Genomic DNA, 14033 nt, shown 5'->3' with positions numbered 1-14033 from the left:
TGCTTCCAAGAAGAAAGTTTGTAAGGCCTCTAAAACCTCATGTGAATAGAAAGCAGTTAGTGAACAACTTGCCAACTTGCTACACAAATTTTTGTTCTTGTGGCTGTTTAAATGGGAACAGTCCTTTCTTCCACTGCCCATCCCGACAGTGTTTTGCCAACACAAGAGCCCCAGAGTCCCAGAGCCAAAAACAGAACTCAACACAAGGGCACGAGGTTGGATCCTGAATAAGGGAGCAGGGCCAGGCCACTCGTCTCTGGTGCTCATTTGCATATGACTTTACATAAATTAACATGTTGGTCTCAAGAGACCTAATTGCAAGTATTTAAAATCAAATTGGTTAGTCTGTGCAACTTCTGGGAAGTATGTATCCAATTCCCCTGTCTGCTCGGCTGGGCCCAGGGACATTTCCATCCTATTAGTGTCATCTGACCTCTGCTTCTATCGTCACATGGGCTTCTGTGACTCTGACCCTCCTGCGTCCCTCTGAAAGGGCCTCTGTGATTACACTGGGCCACCTGGCTAGCCCCCATCTCAATAGCTTTAATTTAGTTGCATTTGCAAAGTCCCTTTTGCTAGGTAATGTAACGTAGTGACAGGTTCCAGGGAGGGTCCCCGGCACTAAAACTCCTCTGTGCTCTGCTTTTCATCCCTCTCTCCCCCGAAACCCGGCAGCCGCTGAGCTTTTCATCTCCATACGTTTGCCTTTTCTAGAATGTCATGTAACCTTTTCAGATTGGCTCCCTCCACTTAGTAACATGCATTCAAGATTCCTTCAAGTCTTTTCCATGGCTTGAGAGCTCATTTCTTGTAAGTTCTCCCAAGTGTTTGAGCTTCACTCTCTCTCAGGAGTTCTGACCCTGCTCGCTGCTTTGGTTCTTGTCCTAACTTGCAGTCTTGGCAGAGAACTTCCTGCCGTAGCCCTGGCCACACAGAACCACGTCCCTGCCAGCAACTGCTTAGTCAACCTCTGCCCACCCCTGGTCCCCAGGCCCAGAAGGGGGTGATCAGACACCCCATTGCATCTCAACATTCCCTACTCAAAGTTCATGCTCCATGGACAAGACAAGCCAGACTACTTAAGAGTTCTCCCAAATGCGTTCTGGCCATTTGAACCAATCCGTCCATCTTTCTCCTCCTCTCGAGCTGTCAAAATGCTCAGGCCCATATAAATGGCACCTCTCCATGATGCCCTCATCAGATGTGACCTTGATTTGAACCTCCAGCGTAGACCTCTGCTGACTTACATCAGACTCATTATCTTAGACTGTAAGATCTCTGAGGAGTGGGCCTTTATCTTACTCTTTATATTCCCTGTACATCCAAACACAGTGACTGACAACTGGGTGCTCAATCACTATGAATAGAATGAAATACAACTGGTCTCCCTAAAGGGCTAGCCAGCATAGAGCCAAAAATATCCTGTACATTGCCAAGGGCAAGAGATTATCTGATTTATGAATTAAACATGGTCTGTGCTTCTCTTTTGCATCTCCCGTTGCTTCCTGCCCGTTGGCCATCTCAATTCTTATTAACTCCTTCAGGGAAAGATGGCTGGGAAAAGAGAATACACTGCAACATAAATTCCTCCATTTGGCGGGGGTCAAAGGGTGGGGCGGTGGGGAGCAGTGCAAATGAACTGGATTTTGGATGTGCTTTGCTTTAGAATTTTAGGCTACACTAGATGTAAAGATCCACTGGCCACAATGGCCACAAGGCCACATGCTGCCGTAGCATGTGACTGGGACTAGTCCATGTGTCACATCACACATTGGACCAGGGCCTAAACCTCACTACCCTCCAGACTTTAGACACGTACACTTTGGAGACAGAGGACGAGTCTCACACATATTCATGGGCGAGGGGGTCTCACAAGTATTTACGGGCGAGGGGGTCCACATATTTACAGCAAGCTGCACAGCCATAACTTCAAAGCAGGTGGAAATGCTGACATGGCTGCTTTCTAAGCTCCACGGGACGTTCCGTGCCAGACATGCAATCCAGCAGAGCTGAGTGCCGGAGCAGGACAATGAGGTCACACAGAGTCTCTCTGTCCCTTCTTTTTGGACTTCCCTTCTAGAGTGGGGTCAGCCACCTTTGGGGAACCTAAGTACCCACAGCAGCACCCAGCAATGACCACATACCACAACAAGGCAACCTCCAAGGAAGTAACCCAGGAGAGAGGAGGAGAGGGAGAAATAAAAGAAGCCACGGAGAGGTAGGGCAGAGGGGCAGGTGGGGAGAGGAGGGAAGAGGAAAGGATCAAACATGGAGGGGAGATGTAGAAAGTAAACTACCGGTTTTTTTCTGGGCGCAACCTAGTGCCGTGCTGAGTATTTGCGCTCCTTTAAAATAAAAGAAGTCCAACAGCAAAGAGAAAGACAGCAGTTTCCTACTGTTCACGGATCAATGTGGTGAGGCAGCCCCCGCCACCCCGTGAGCACCCCTCACACAGGCTCTCACATGGTCCTGTTTCCTTAGCCACACAGAGAGCTCGCCACTGCCCGCACAGGGTCAGCGCAGGAGCGATCGCCATTCTCCTGGCGCCCCCACCCCCGCTCAGATGGACAGGCACTCGGCTGCTTATACGTCTATTGCTTAAGCTAGCTTTCAGCACTGGCATTTGCTGGTTCTGGTTTCCCAGACCTTTGAACTGGAGGCAGCCTACCTGTTGTGCAAAACCTCGGTCCTCTAGTGGCGGTGGGTGTGCATTACAGCTTGGTAGAGAAAAATTGGGTCTCTGATTAAAGACAAGGCTGTTCAGGCATCTGCGGGATAAGGGACAGTCATCGCTTGCGTCAGCCAGGGGCAACTTAACTAAGAATGGATGACAACAAAGATAAATGGATAAGGGTTAGTAGGATGCTTTTTTTGTCATCCCTAGAATTGTAGAATTTGTTTCAATTCATCTAATATGTCCTGCCTTGTGCCAGGCAGAAATGTTAGAGCTGAAAGGTCCCTCACACCTCATCCAGTCCAACCCCACTTTCTCCAATACTCTGTAGTCTATCTCTGTAGCTACCACTCTGGATGTGAAATTATCCAGCAGAGATATTTACAGTCACTTCCACACATTCAGTCGCCAAGCACGTGTCGAATGCCTGCTGCGTGCAAGACCCAGGCTAGGGTCCGTGGCTAAAACCAAGGCAGACCCGGGCCCTCCTTTCAGGAGTTTCAGTCTAAGATGTCCTCGGGGTCACTCAGCACCATTCAAACACCCCACTAAATTCACCAAGGTTTCACTCTCTCCCCAGGTGCCCCGAGCATCTGGGCCATAGGGAAATGGCTGTCTGGCCTCATTAAGGCAGGCTCTCCCTTCATTCACCAAACTTGCCTCACTTGGTCTTACTTCCACGACCCCCTGTCCTGCGTGGGTCGCTCCAGTCAAGTTGACTGTCCTGCCAGGGCCAAAGCAGGACTGGTGTGGTTATATTTAACATCCTCATGCATTTTCTCCAGTTTCCTTAAGTGCAGATGAGTCTCTGCGTAGATGAGACTGGAACCAATGTCCAAAGCACACTGCAAATAAGATGCTGTGAGCACCCAGCAAGCACCTCACTGGGGTGCCACGGGTCACCTGACACCTATCCTCTCCAGGAGACTGCACCTCCTTCAGGGCGGGCCTCGCTGTGTTCCCTATGTTCCCAAAGCCCAGGGTCCTTGGTGGATATTGATGGTTATGGAATGAGTAGACGCATTTGAGGACAGGAATGTAAGAGCTAAAAGCAAAGTTCATACTCTCCCAACGCGTGCCTACAGCCACCACCCAGACCATAGAGCAGATGTGTCCGAGTGACAGAGCACAGCCGGCTGACACAGGTACAAATCAGGGGAACAGGGGGTTCAAATTCCCAGGTATAAAACAAATAAGTCCTGGGGCTGTAATGTACGGCATAGTCAATAATATTGTGATAGCGTGGAACAGTGTCAGATGGTTGCTGGACTTATCATGGCGATCACGTCTTCAGGTATATAAATGTTGACTAACTATGGTGCACACCTAAAACTAATATAATATTGCATGTCAGCTATATTTTAATAAAAACTTAAAAAAAAACTGTTAAAAATAAAATAAAAATCTGCTGTTACCAGTGAGTAAAATACTCCCCTCCAAAATAACAATTTTTGAAAAAAGGAAATCTATCTAAGGGCACAGGGAGTGGGAACCGGTTATCCGATGCACATGACAGAGCCGAGAGCTGGAGGAGCAGTGGGAGGTGAGGAGCGTGCCGGGAGGTGAGGACCGCGCCGGGAGGTGAGGACGGCGCCGGGAGGTGAGGAGCACTGGGAGGTGAGGAGCGTGCCGGGAGGTGAGGACCGCGCCGGGAGGTGAGGAGCGCGCCGGGAGGTGAGGAGTGTGCCGGGAGGTGAGGAGCACTAGGAGGTGAGGAGCGTGCCGGAAGGTAAGGAGCACTGGCTGGTGAGGAGCGCTCTGGGAGGTCACACTCCCTGGAGTCAGGCCTGGCTCTGCCACTGACTATCTGTGTCACCATGGGCAACCTCTCTGTGCCTCCATTTCCTCATCTGAAAAATCGAGATAATAACAGGATCTGCATAATAGGACACAGAGGGGACTAAACCAGTCGCTACACTGAGAACAGTGCCTGGGAGAGTACGTATTTAATCAATATTAGTTATTATTACAGTGTTGCCTAGTCACAGCCTTGCAAAAGAGCAACAGAGGTAAAAAAAATCACTATTTAACAAATCTCTATGTCCAAACCGCACATAGCCAGCCCAGCCAAACCAGAATCCCTAAGGGCATAAATTAATCTGAATTTGGTGAAAATTTCCTGGCGATTCATGTTGCACATTGACCTTTGAGAACCCCCTGTCTAGGATACCTGGAAGGAAGACCCTAAATGGAACTACAGCAAGACGCAGGACAAACAAAGCCTATAGCTCTCGTGGTTTTACAAAAACACCTCAATTTTCCATGTCTCGTCCATTCTCCATCATCAGAGAGGGAGAAGAGACAGCAGACAGGACAGGATGGCTCACAGTCTATAATCTCAGGTGTTGTTCAGGTGATTGAGGTGTGACTGATTCTTTAACTTTCTTGGCAAACCCAAAAAGCACCACCCATTTATTTCCCACCAGATACTGATGGGGAAAGGAAAATGGGGGCCTGGCAGCTTCAGGAATTCTCGAAGGTGGGGACAGGACAATATTCCCATCCTGTGAGAGAGACACTAGAACATGCAAAACGGAACATGACGGAGGGGAGAGGGAACATGTCGTGGGGAGAGGCCCCTAGCCTCTACGAGTTGGCTGTCTTTAGAGTCAGAAATGTGCCAGTGCTCAAAATAGACCCTGGAATCCAGCTCGAGCTGCCCGAGCAAGGCCACGCCTGTGGAAATCGTGCTCTTAGCAACATTTTCCACTCAGACATCATAGGGACAGTCACAGGGCTGGTGGTTCCGGGCTCCCCTCAGGGCCTGAGAAACTGGGGTCTTGCCCTGGGCTGGTGGCTGGAAAGGGAAGCGAAGGCTGAAGACACAGAGAAGGCCCTGCTTCTTCACAGAAAGGACTGGGGGACGGAGAGGCAAGGGAGAGCCCTCTGGGGGCCTGGGGCAGAGCACAGCACCACTGAATAAAGGCGGGGACTCCAGAGGGGCCAGCTGGCCAAGGACGGAGGGGACGGTTCCCACCTGGGTCGGACAGGGTTGGTTTGGGCACTATTCCCGGGAAACAACTGGTGGCCAAGGACGTGCGTTTCCTCAGAAGAGAAGCTTCTCACCCCCTCTCTTCTCCTTCGTCCTGCAGGTGGGGCTAAGCCGCTGGTGATGCAGCAGGTGCCACATTCGGGGCAGCAGTGGGCTGGTGCCAGGGTCTGCCGCTCCCTTCAGCAGCTCTGCCACCAAGCGGTGCCTCAAAGACTCATCCCGGCATCTCTGTATCCCAATTATTCTGAAAAAGAGCCTCAGAGACCCTGGAGAATTGCATTTGCCTGATCAAAAAAAGCAAGCATAGCACAGGCAAAGTGAAATAATTCGGTGTCAACTGTGCCAAATGTCAACTATTTCATAGGAAACGTGTCACCTCCACTCTTCCTCACAATTGAGTGCTCCTTCCTTCACCTTCAGATCTGCTACTTAGGAAATGACAAGCAGTGGCCTTCAGCCCACCCCAAACACCACCCCTAGGGTGACGAGACACACACAGGGCACCTTGGCAGATGGTGGCCGAGGTCCCCCCATCATTACCCAAACCTCTGTCCCTGGGCTCAGTGCGGCCGCTGCTCCCCCAGTTCACAGCACAGGGGCGGGGCCATGCCCCTCGCTCCCCCAGCCCCTGCCACTCTGGGCACAGACACTAATGAGCAGAGAATAGACAGGAAAGACAGTGGGATGCGGAGGGTAAATAAATTATTCCGACTGCTCACAGGAACAAAAGGCTGAGCCTGGATTATGTGGGGCTTCCTGGGCGAACCTGGCACCGACGTCCTTTGCAAAGAAAGGGCTTTTCTAAGCAGCACCCCTCAAAGTGCCTCTGGGGCACCTGTGGCTTAAGGGCCCAGTGAGGCCAGTGGGGGGTGGGGCTTCTCCACAGCACAAGAGCTGACAGGTCTTCAGCTGTCACCGCGCCACCTCCTCGTCTCACAGCTGGGCAAATCACAGCCCAGGCAGGTGGACACACACACAGGTGTCACAAAGCAGAGGGCTTCCAGCCTGCTTTCACACAACGATGAACAGAGAACAAGAAGAACTGCAGGGTCCAAGACAGGAGGCCGACCGCGCTTCTGTTCAGCCGTCCCGCTCCTACTAAAACCAGGAGGGCTTGGAGGAGGGGGACCAGGGGACCCCATCAAGGCCAGAATCACAAAATCATCACATGACGGGATCTGAAAGTCAGGAGAGTGCTGGGCGGTGGCGGTCGGTGTCCCCTCAGAGACAGAGGTCAGAGAGAAAGATTCCCTGAGCCCTCGGGGCCACCTGCCAAGAAGGGAGGACAGTCCCGAGTTCACATTCTCATGGGGGTCAGAACATGCACAGACCAAACAACCCCGAGAATGCATTTCCTGAGCAGACAGGAAGGTCTGCTCTCTGTTGTGAGATACACGCATCACCGGGAGGACATACGGGGGTCCGGCGACAAAAGGGAAAGGAGGCAGCAAGACGCAAAGCCTGGGAAACGCCTGGAGAAGGAATGGACTTGGAAATACCGATTGGTAGAAAATAGAACGGCAAATAAAGGAAAGGATTACATGCTGGAGGGACACATGTGGGACCTAACTGAACGTAAAGGAATGACAACGTGATTAACTTTATTTAATGCAGGGTCCTGGCAGGCAGTCATGAGGGATTAAGAATCAAAAGAACCGCGGGGTGGGGTGCGGGCGAGACCCCAGCCCAATGCCTCCTGGAGCTTCCTAAACAGTCAGGGCCCTGGCTCCCACCAAAGACCAGTGAGAGATGCCCACCGACCCCGCCAGCCTCCTTTACAGAGCAGGAAGCTGAGGCCCAGAGCAGCGGAATGAGGCAGGTAAAATCAGGAAAGGCAAACGGAAGGAGAGCTCTACAGCCCAAATTCCAAAGGTCAGGCCTGACATGACAAGGGGAAGAATGGTCCACAAGAGGCAGAGGAGACTCTACCTGCTCCTGGTGGGCAGGGTCCAGAGGGGGCTGTGGAGCCTCCTGCAAGTTCCAGAAAAGGCTGGAGGCAGGGGCGGGGCAAAGCCCTGTCACCTTCCCTCGCCCCTCGAGAATCTCCCGGTGGCTTTCAATTCTTCATGTGCACCCTCTGCAGACACTGCCCGCCCTCTCCCAGCATCACCCGGACAGAGTAAAGCCTGACAAAGCGGGTCAGAGGTCTGGAGTCGCAGGCACAGGTGAGCCCTGCCTCATCCAGCAGTGCGTGGGCACCTTCTCCACGGACCCGGCTGCAAACCATTCTTCCCATCTCACTGAGTGAGCGTTTTCTTTCCTTTATGGTTCAGGCAGGACATACCTGAGTTATACTCAAAAGCAGGATTTGGATCTTGAAGACGCTATAAACCAGAAATGCCCGTTGCTCCGTTTCTGTTTCTTCCTTACTCATCCATTTGCAAAGCACTGAAGCCACCAGCAAATCTGACAGACCTTTGCAAGGCAGGGTCATGCGTGCCCCCAGCAAGGAGAAGAGCCCAGCGGAGGGACGGGGGATGGGGGTCAGACGGAAGGGTCAGTGGGCCAAAGGGATCCCCTGAAAGGCTAGGAGAGCAAAGTCCGAGGAGGGGGCCTCCCAGCAAACGTGACCACAGCGCTCTGTTTTCACCCAGCTGAGAGGTGGGTGGCAAGTAGCACGGTCTCACTGTGAGCAACAAGATCACGTGGTGACAAGCCAGCCGTCACCCTGCTCATAACCTCACGTCCTTTAAGACCATACTGAGTCAGAGGACAGACACCCTGACACAGAGAGAAAGGGCATGCCTTCCCTGATGATTTACAAAGAACTTTTGAAGGCAAGCGAGGGAACCAGCGCTAAACGAAACCGCTCCTGGAAATGCGTGACCGCGATGTCTTGCATGAGAGATGTGCTGCAGCAGGAGAGAGGCTGAGCCCCAATCCAGAACACCAGGAGAAAGAAAAGACCCCCTTCTGACAATTAGAGAGACTGCAACCCAGAGAGGTGAACCGATTTGTTGGCGGTGGTTTGGGGACGGGCACCCAAAAGCAGCACACTTTCTGTCTCACTCCGAATTAAGACTGAGTGTGTGCCAGGCCTCTTGTGCAGAAATCTCGGTTCACAGGCAGATAATGCACCTCTCAGAAAGCAAATACATGAAAAATTTCAAACAACGTTCTCATTCACATCTTCCTCTGGGCTATGCAACGTCTTAAATATGTGGACTGGCAGAATATAACGTGGGTCCCTCTTTTCTTAATTCAAGCAACACTGTTCTTTTTTGTAGAACACAATCAAATGTCACAAAATCCAATTATGAGTTGTGGAGGAAGCAGAGTAGGCCCTCAGAGAACGTCGTTTCGTTATAACGTTGATGAGATGCCATTGGAACCTAACTCTTGTTTCTATCAATTAGCCTGTGGCAAAACTGGTTTCCTTATACGTCATTTCATTTAAAACTCACAGAACCTATGGACAACGTTTAAGTGAGAACCTACTATGTGAGTCCTTTGTCTGCACAGCTGTAATGATCAAGTAGACACATTTGTATGCTTTATTTCAGTTGCTCTAAAACACAAGAGGTCGCCTGATGAAAACTCCTGGGACCGGAGGAAGAGAGTGGGTCTGGGAATCTAGAAACCTAGAGATCCGCCTAGATATGGGCTCTGCCATAAATAGGCGTGTGGCCTTGGCCACGTCCCTTTGCTTCTCTGGTTTCAAGGGTCCTCATTTCCAAGGGTGAAGACAGATGAGATGGTCTTAGGTCCCTTTAGGTGTCGGGATTCTAGGACTGCATGATTATATGACTGTATCCCCTTACAACAATGTAAGTCAAATTGAAAAAAAAAAAATCAGCAAACTATCAACCGAAGTCACCAAGTCTGCCCCGTTTCCTGAGGTGCCCCGTCAGCGGAATGCAGAGCGCCGTGAGCCATACGGAGGGAGCAGCGTGTGCGGCTGAGCCCCTGACCCCAAACCCTTTACTGGGTTGGGTTTCGGTTTATCGATTTGTTTTTCTTGAATAAAATGTTCCTCTTGGTGTATTAATATAAGAAAGGAAAACACAAGAAATATAAGAAAGGAATATTAGAATATAAGAAATATAAGAAAGGGAAAACCGAAAACCTGAGTGAGGACACGGGCTAAGAAGTAGCTCCAGCCACCAGATTCCCTGTGTGGTGCCGCCGGCTGCCCCTCCCTCCCCGTGGTCCCAGGCCCAGCTCAGTGGCACTGACCACTTGAAAACACCACGTTGCTCGGAGCCTCATTTCCCCTGGGCACACCAAACTTGGCTTCGCTCCTTTATGACAACCCTACAATGGCAGAGGAGCTCATTTTAATGGAGATGCCAGCACACAGCACAGCTGTGAGCCATAATATCACCTCCCAGCGAGGGACACGATTGATGCTGCCTCCCATTTACCGAGCAAAAGAACTGATTGTGGACAGTGGCGGAAGTGCCAACTTGGCGAATCGTAAGAGTGGCTCCTGGTCAGCATGCAGGCTGGGGGCATATTAAACGGTATAGAGGGGGCTTGAGAGGGAGCCTCCTGCCCCGGGCTCTGTATGAAGCAGGGGACTAAAACTGAGCATATCTGCTCAGCAGCCTAGATGGGGGGCAACAGGGGCATTTCTTGCTTTTCCAAGAGGAAAAGGGAGAGCTGGGTTTCACTTTACCATTTGTCCTCTAGAGTTTGGAGCGAAACAGTCGGGAGGGGACAACTGACGAGACACCATTTTTCTTATTCTTGAGTCACACAACTGCTGTTTCTTCTTGCTGGGTGAGCTAAACCACACCGAGCCCCCATCCAAGTGGCCTCTGTGAAAGCTGCAGGCTCAGAAGGCAAGACGTGTACCATGGCAGCATACCCCAGGGCCTCCATGGGATGTTTGAATGCTGAGAAGACGGAGCCCTGATTAAGGGCCATGGGGAGCCATCACCTGAACAGGGAAAACGTGTTCAGGGCCACGAGCCAGTAAGTCCGGCTTCCCGGCCGGGGCAGCTAGCTCCTCATCAGGCTGAGAACGAAGATAAGATCTTCTTCTGCAGCTCACGTGGAATAACATATCACAGGGTCTGTGGCCACAAGATGTGAACCTTTACTTTAGAGAAAATTGTGCTTTCTCTGCATATAGGTGAGGTGGCAGTTAAACTGAAGAGCTCAGGCAGGGAACATCTGTCATGTTTTGGTCCCCCAACATCTGCGCCCCCCTCCTACACTGGTGTGATTACCTCCGGGGCATTACCCTCTCCTCCTTTGAGTGCAGTCCTGGAGGGAGGATAAATCCAGGTGCCTGTCTTTCCACTGGGGAAGCCGAGGTCCCTGTCACACTCGCCATTCGTTATAACAGCCAAGGTCAGTCTACGAGCGTCTCCATCCTCAGAAGGAGGCGTTCAAGGACAGAAGAAGGAGGGGTCACAACCTAAATGTAGGTTATTCTGTACTTTCAAGTCTTGTTCTCCAGACTTTCCACCTATTCTACAGGCACTCCAGTTCCCTTTCCATGACTCCCTTTTTAGATTAAGGTGGCCAGAATTGGTTTCTAAGAACCTTAACTAATACCTTCTCTACGCTGCTATCAAACACCAAACGCCCAGGAAGGCCATCCGAAAAGAAACACCTGGACCGGAAAACAGGAAGAGAACGAAAGGCCCGTAGCCAGAAGTGGACGAAGCACAGAATTCTGGAGCTGGGTAAGAGTTCAGAGACCACTTTGTTCAGCTACCTCACTTTACACACATGAAAACAAAAGGCCCATGGAGACGCACAGATGTGTGTAAATTCAGGGAGCTTTTGCTGGAGAGCCCTACTCAGGCCCAGCCCCATTAGCTGCCAGCCCCTTTCTCGGGCATGACTTTCGGTTCTAAAATTGCCGAGCAATGAGAGAAAAGGATGGCAAGACCAAACATGTTTCTGTCCGGTTGTGTTCCTCCCGTCAGCAAATATGGTGTGTTGTTGCTTTGCGGGCCTCTGCGCAATTCCTTCATCACTCTCCAGAAGCTCCAAGAAAAGTGAGCCCAGGATAAGTCATGGTCCGGCAATGACGTGGCTTTAAGGCCCGCAGCCTCTGGTTCCGATTTCCAGCCCCAGATAATGATTCCACGTGCTCCCAGGGACTGTCTCTCCCCGCCCACTGCCGCACACGCACTCCAGCTCAGGGGGGCACTTCCCATTGTCACCTCCCCCTCCATCCTCACCAAGTGGCCGATGTCAGCTGGATGCCACCGCCATTCAGAACCTCTATCAGACAAGGGTTTCCAAGCCCCACCCGGTGGCCTGCTTAGGATGTAGGACAATGAGAACAATAAACGTTCTATATGGATTTCAGGCAGGTCCATGAGATTCACCAGGCCTGTACCATTTCCTGACAAACAGAGAAAGGAGGGGGAAGAGAAACAGCAGCATCTGTATATCTGTTCAGTGCAGAATTTAGAAACGGTTGGCACAAGTTTCTCTTTGGCCCTGGTCTGCCTACAGCTGCTCTGAAGCACCCCCGGCTGGCCAAACCTCTGGGCAGACATGCAGCTCTATCTCCACACACACGTCCACACTGGACCCCTCTGCCTCTGACACACCCAAGGGCGGGTCTCCTCGGGTCTACAGACAGTGCAGTGCGGTGCCCTCAGAATCCATCCCTCCTCCGAGAATTCCCTGACATCTGGGCCTTCCGCCTCCCAATTCCTCTTTTCTAATCTTTGCATAACGGAGGACTGGAATCATTGGGCTATTTCTATACCCACAACCCTTGAATGCAGTTGTTAATTCCTTTCCTCAATAAGGTTCACAGAACACATTTAAATATGTTTTTATCCCAGATACAAATGTCTCCATTATATAGGGTACCATCTGGGCTGCTATGTTGCTAGCAACTCCTTTTTTAGGGTTTGTGAATCAGTTGCCAACAAGGAAAAATAAAAAAAGGAAGTCAGCTCCAAGATTTTGCTTTCCTCCCCTGCATTATTCCCTGGCAGGAGAGCTGCATTCCATCATCAAAATGGACCATGTGAAGACAAAAACAGAAAAGATACTTAAGACAGACTACGCTCTGGCAATGTCAGCCCAGGTTCTAGACCCCGTAGGGAGGGAGGTGGTGTCAGCTAACATCCCAGCCCTGGGCCCTCCAGCTGGGCTAAATGCTACTACTGCACAGCCTCTGGCCGATCTTGGATCAGGTAAAGGAGAAGGACTAAAAAGAGGTCAAAAGCAGCAGGGAAAAAGGGAAGAAGGAAGGAGAAAGAGAAAGTAGTCACGGCCTGGGAGTCCCTAACGCCAGGGACTCGCCAACAGCCACAGACTTTTCCAGAACCAGCCGGCCAGCAGGCGCACCTGCTGGGAGGGGTGGGGAGCTGAGCTCTGGGTTCCAGGTGGACAAAACCTGAAAAGAATACGAATGGAAAAGCCGAGAGATAGAGAAAGGGGGTAAAAGGTGGATTCAGTGGCCTCGCCTGCAGTTCCTCCTTCACTAGGAGGAAAGGGGTCCAGAGAAAGGAAATCAGTGTGTCAGCCCATCAGGAACGTGTCCTGAGCACGTATCTACAGTCTGGACAGACACTGCAAAGGACCAGAAGTTAGAGCCGCACGGCCAGACAGCATCGTAGAAACCAGCCCGCGATGGGCCGTTCCCAGTGTCCGTCTTGTTCAAGGGCAGACCACGAACACAGGGTGGGGGCTCTCACCTCTCGGTGGTGAGAAGCAAACAGTGGCTGGGCAACTGTGTGGGGCTCACTGCTCCCACCGAGACGTGCAGCCCAAACTGTGTTGACTACAAATGGACACACGACACGGGCACTCCCTACTTCCCACCCCCACCCACACCCCGTCTAATCCCAGCAGGACAGAGAAAAGCAAATTCCACCCTCCCAAAATGTATGGCCAGGGAAGTGTGAGATTTCCGTTGCTATGGAATATGTTTTGTTGTGGTGGTAATTGCGTGTGTGTATGTGTAAAATTACATTTTTACAAATCTGGTGGTGTTTTTTTTAAACCACTTTTGTGACTCAAAGCCACTTAAAGACACTGGAAAATGAGTCATCTTCGAATGGTGGCCCACCAAGCAGACAGCCGGCCTCCTCTCCATGCCCGACGGTCCCTAGCTTAGAGGCAAACAGGACATCGAGAGGCTGCAGCTCCTCTTCAGCCCGGTGCAGCTGCCTGGTCCCTCTCCCTGGCAGCCACCAAAGGAACTGCTGGCATTTTGGGCCTCCTGTTGATTTCAGAGCAGAAATGCAAATCTGGTTTTAATGAACAAAGACTTTTCATGTTTCACATGATCCCTTTGTTCTTGATGTCAAGTGCATTTCTCAGTTCTCAAACACCCAAACATTCTCGGGCCAAAAATCTCAGAAAACACTGCTCTCTCTTCCTGATGCAATTACTCAGAAGAAACGACTCTGGTTGTGGAGCCATCTCCCTGGCAAAGCCCAA

The 14033-nt window shown here is 51.2% G+C and overlaps 1 protein-coding gene across 12 annotated transcripts in view; it reads right to left on the bottom strand.

Moving 5' to 3' along the window:
* Positions 1 to 14033, bottom strand: part of CNIH3 (cornichon family AMPA receptor auxiliary protein 3) — a 181209-nt gene that overhangs the window by 62066 nt on the left and 105110 nt on the right. The gene's annotated exons all lie outside the window — the stretch shown is intronic.

Source organism: Rhinolophus ferrumequinum, chromosome 27, assembly GCF_004115265.2.
Source record: "Rhinolophus ferrumequinum isolate MPI-CBG mRhiFer1 chromosome 27, mRhiFer1_v1.p, whole genome shotgun sequence".
In the NCBI taxonomy this organism is placed as follows: domain Eukaryota; kingdom Metazoa; phylum Chordata; class Mammalia; order Chiroptera; family Rhinolophidae; genus Rhinolophus; species Rhinolophus ferrumequinum.
Note: the sequence above shows the minus strand (reverse complement) of the source record. Positions and strands in the feature narration are given on the sequence as shown.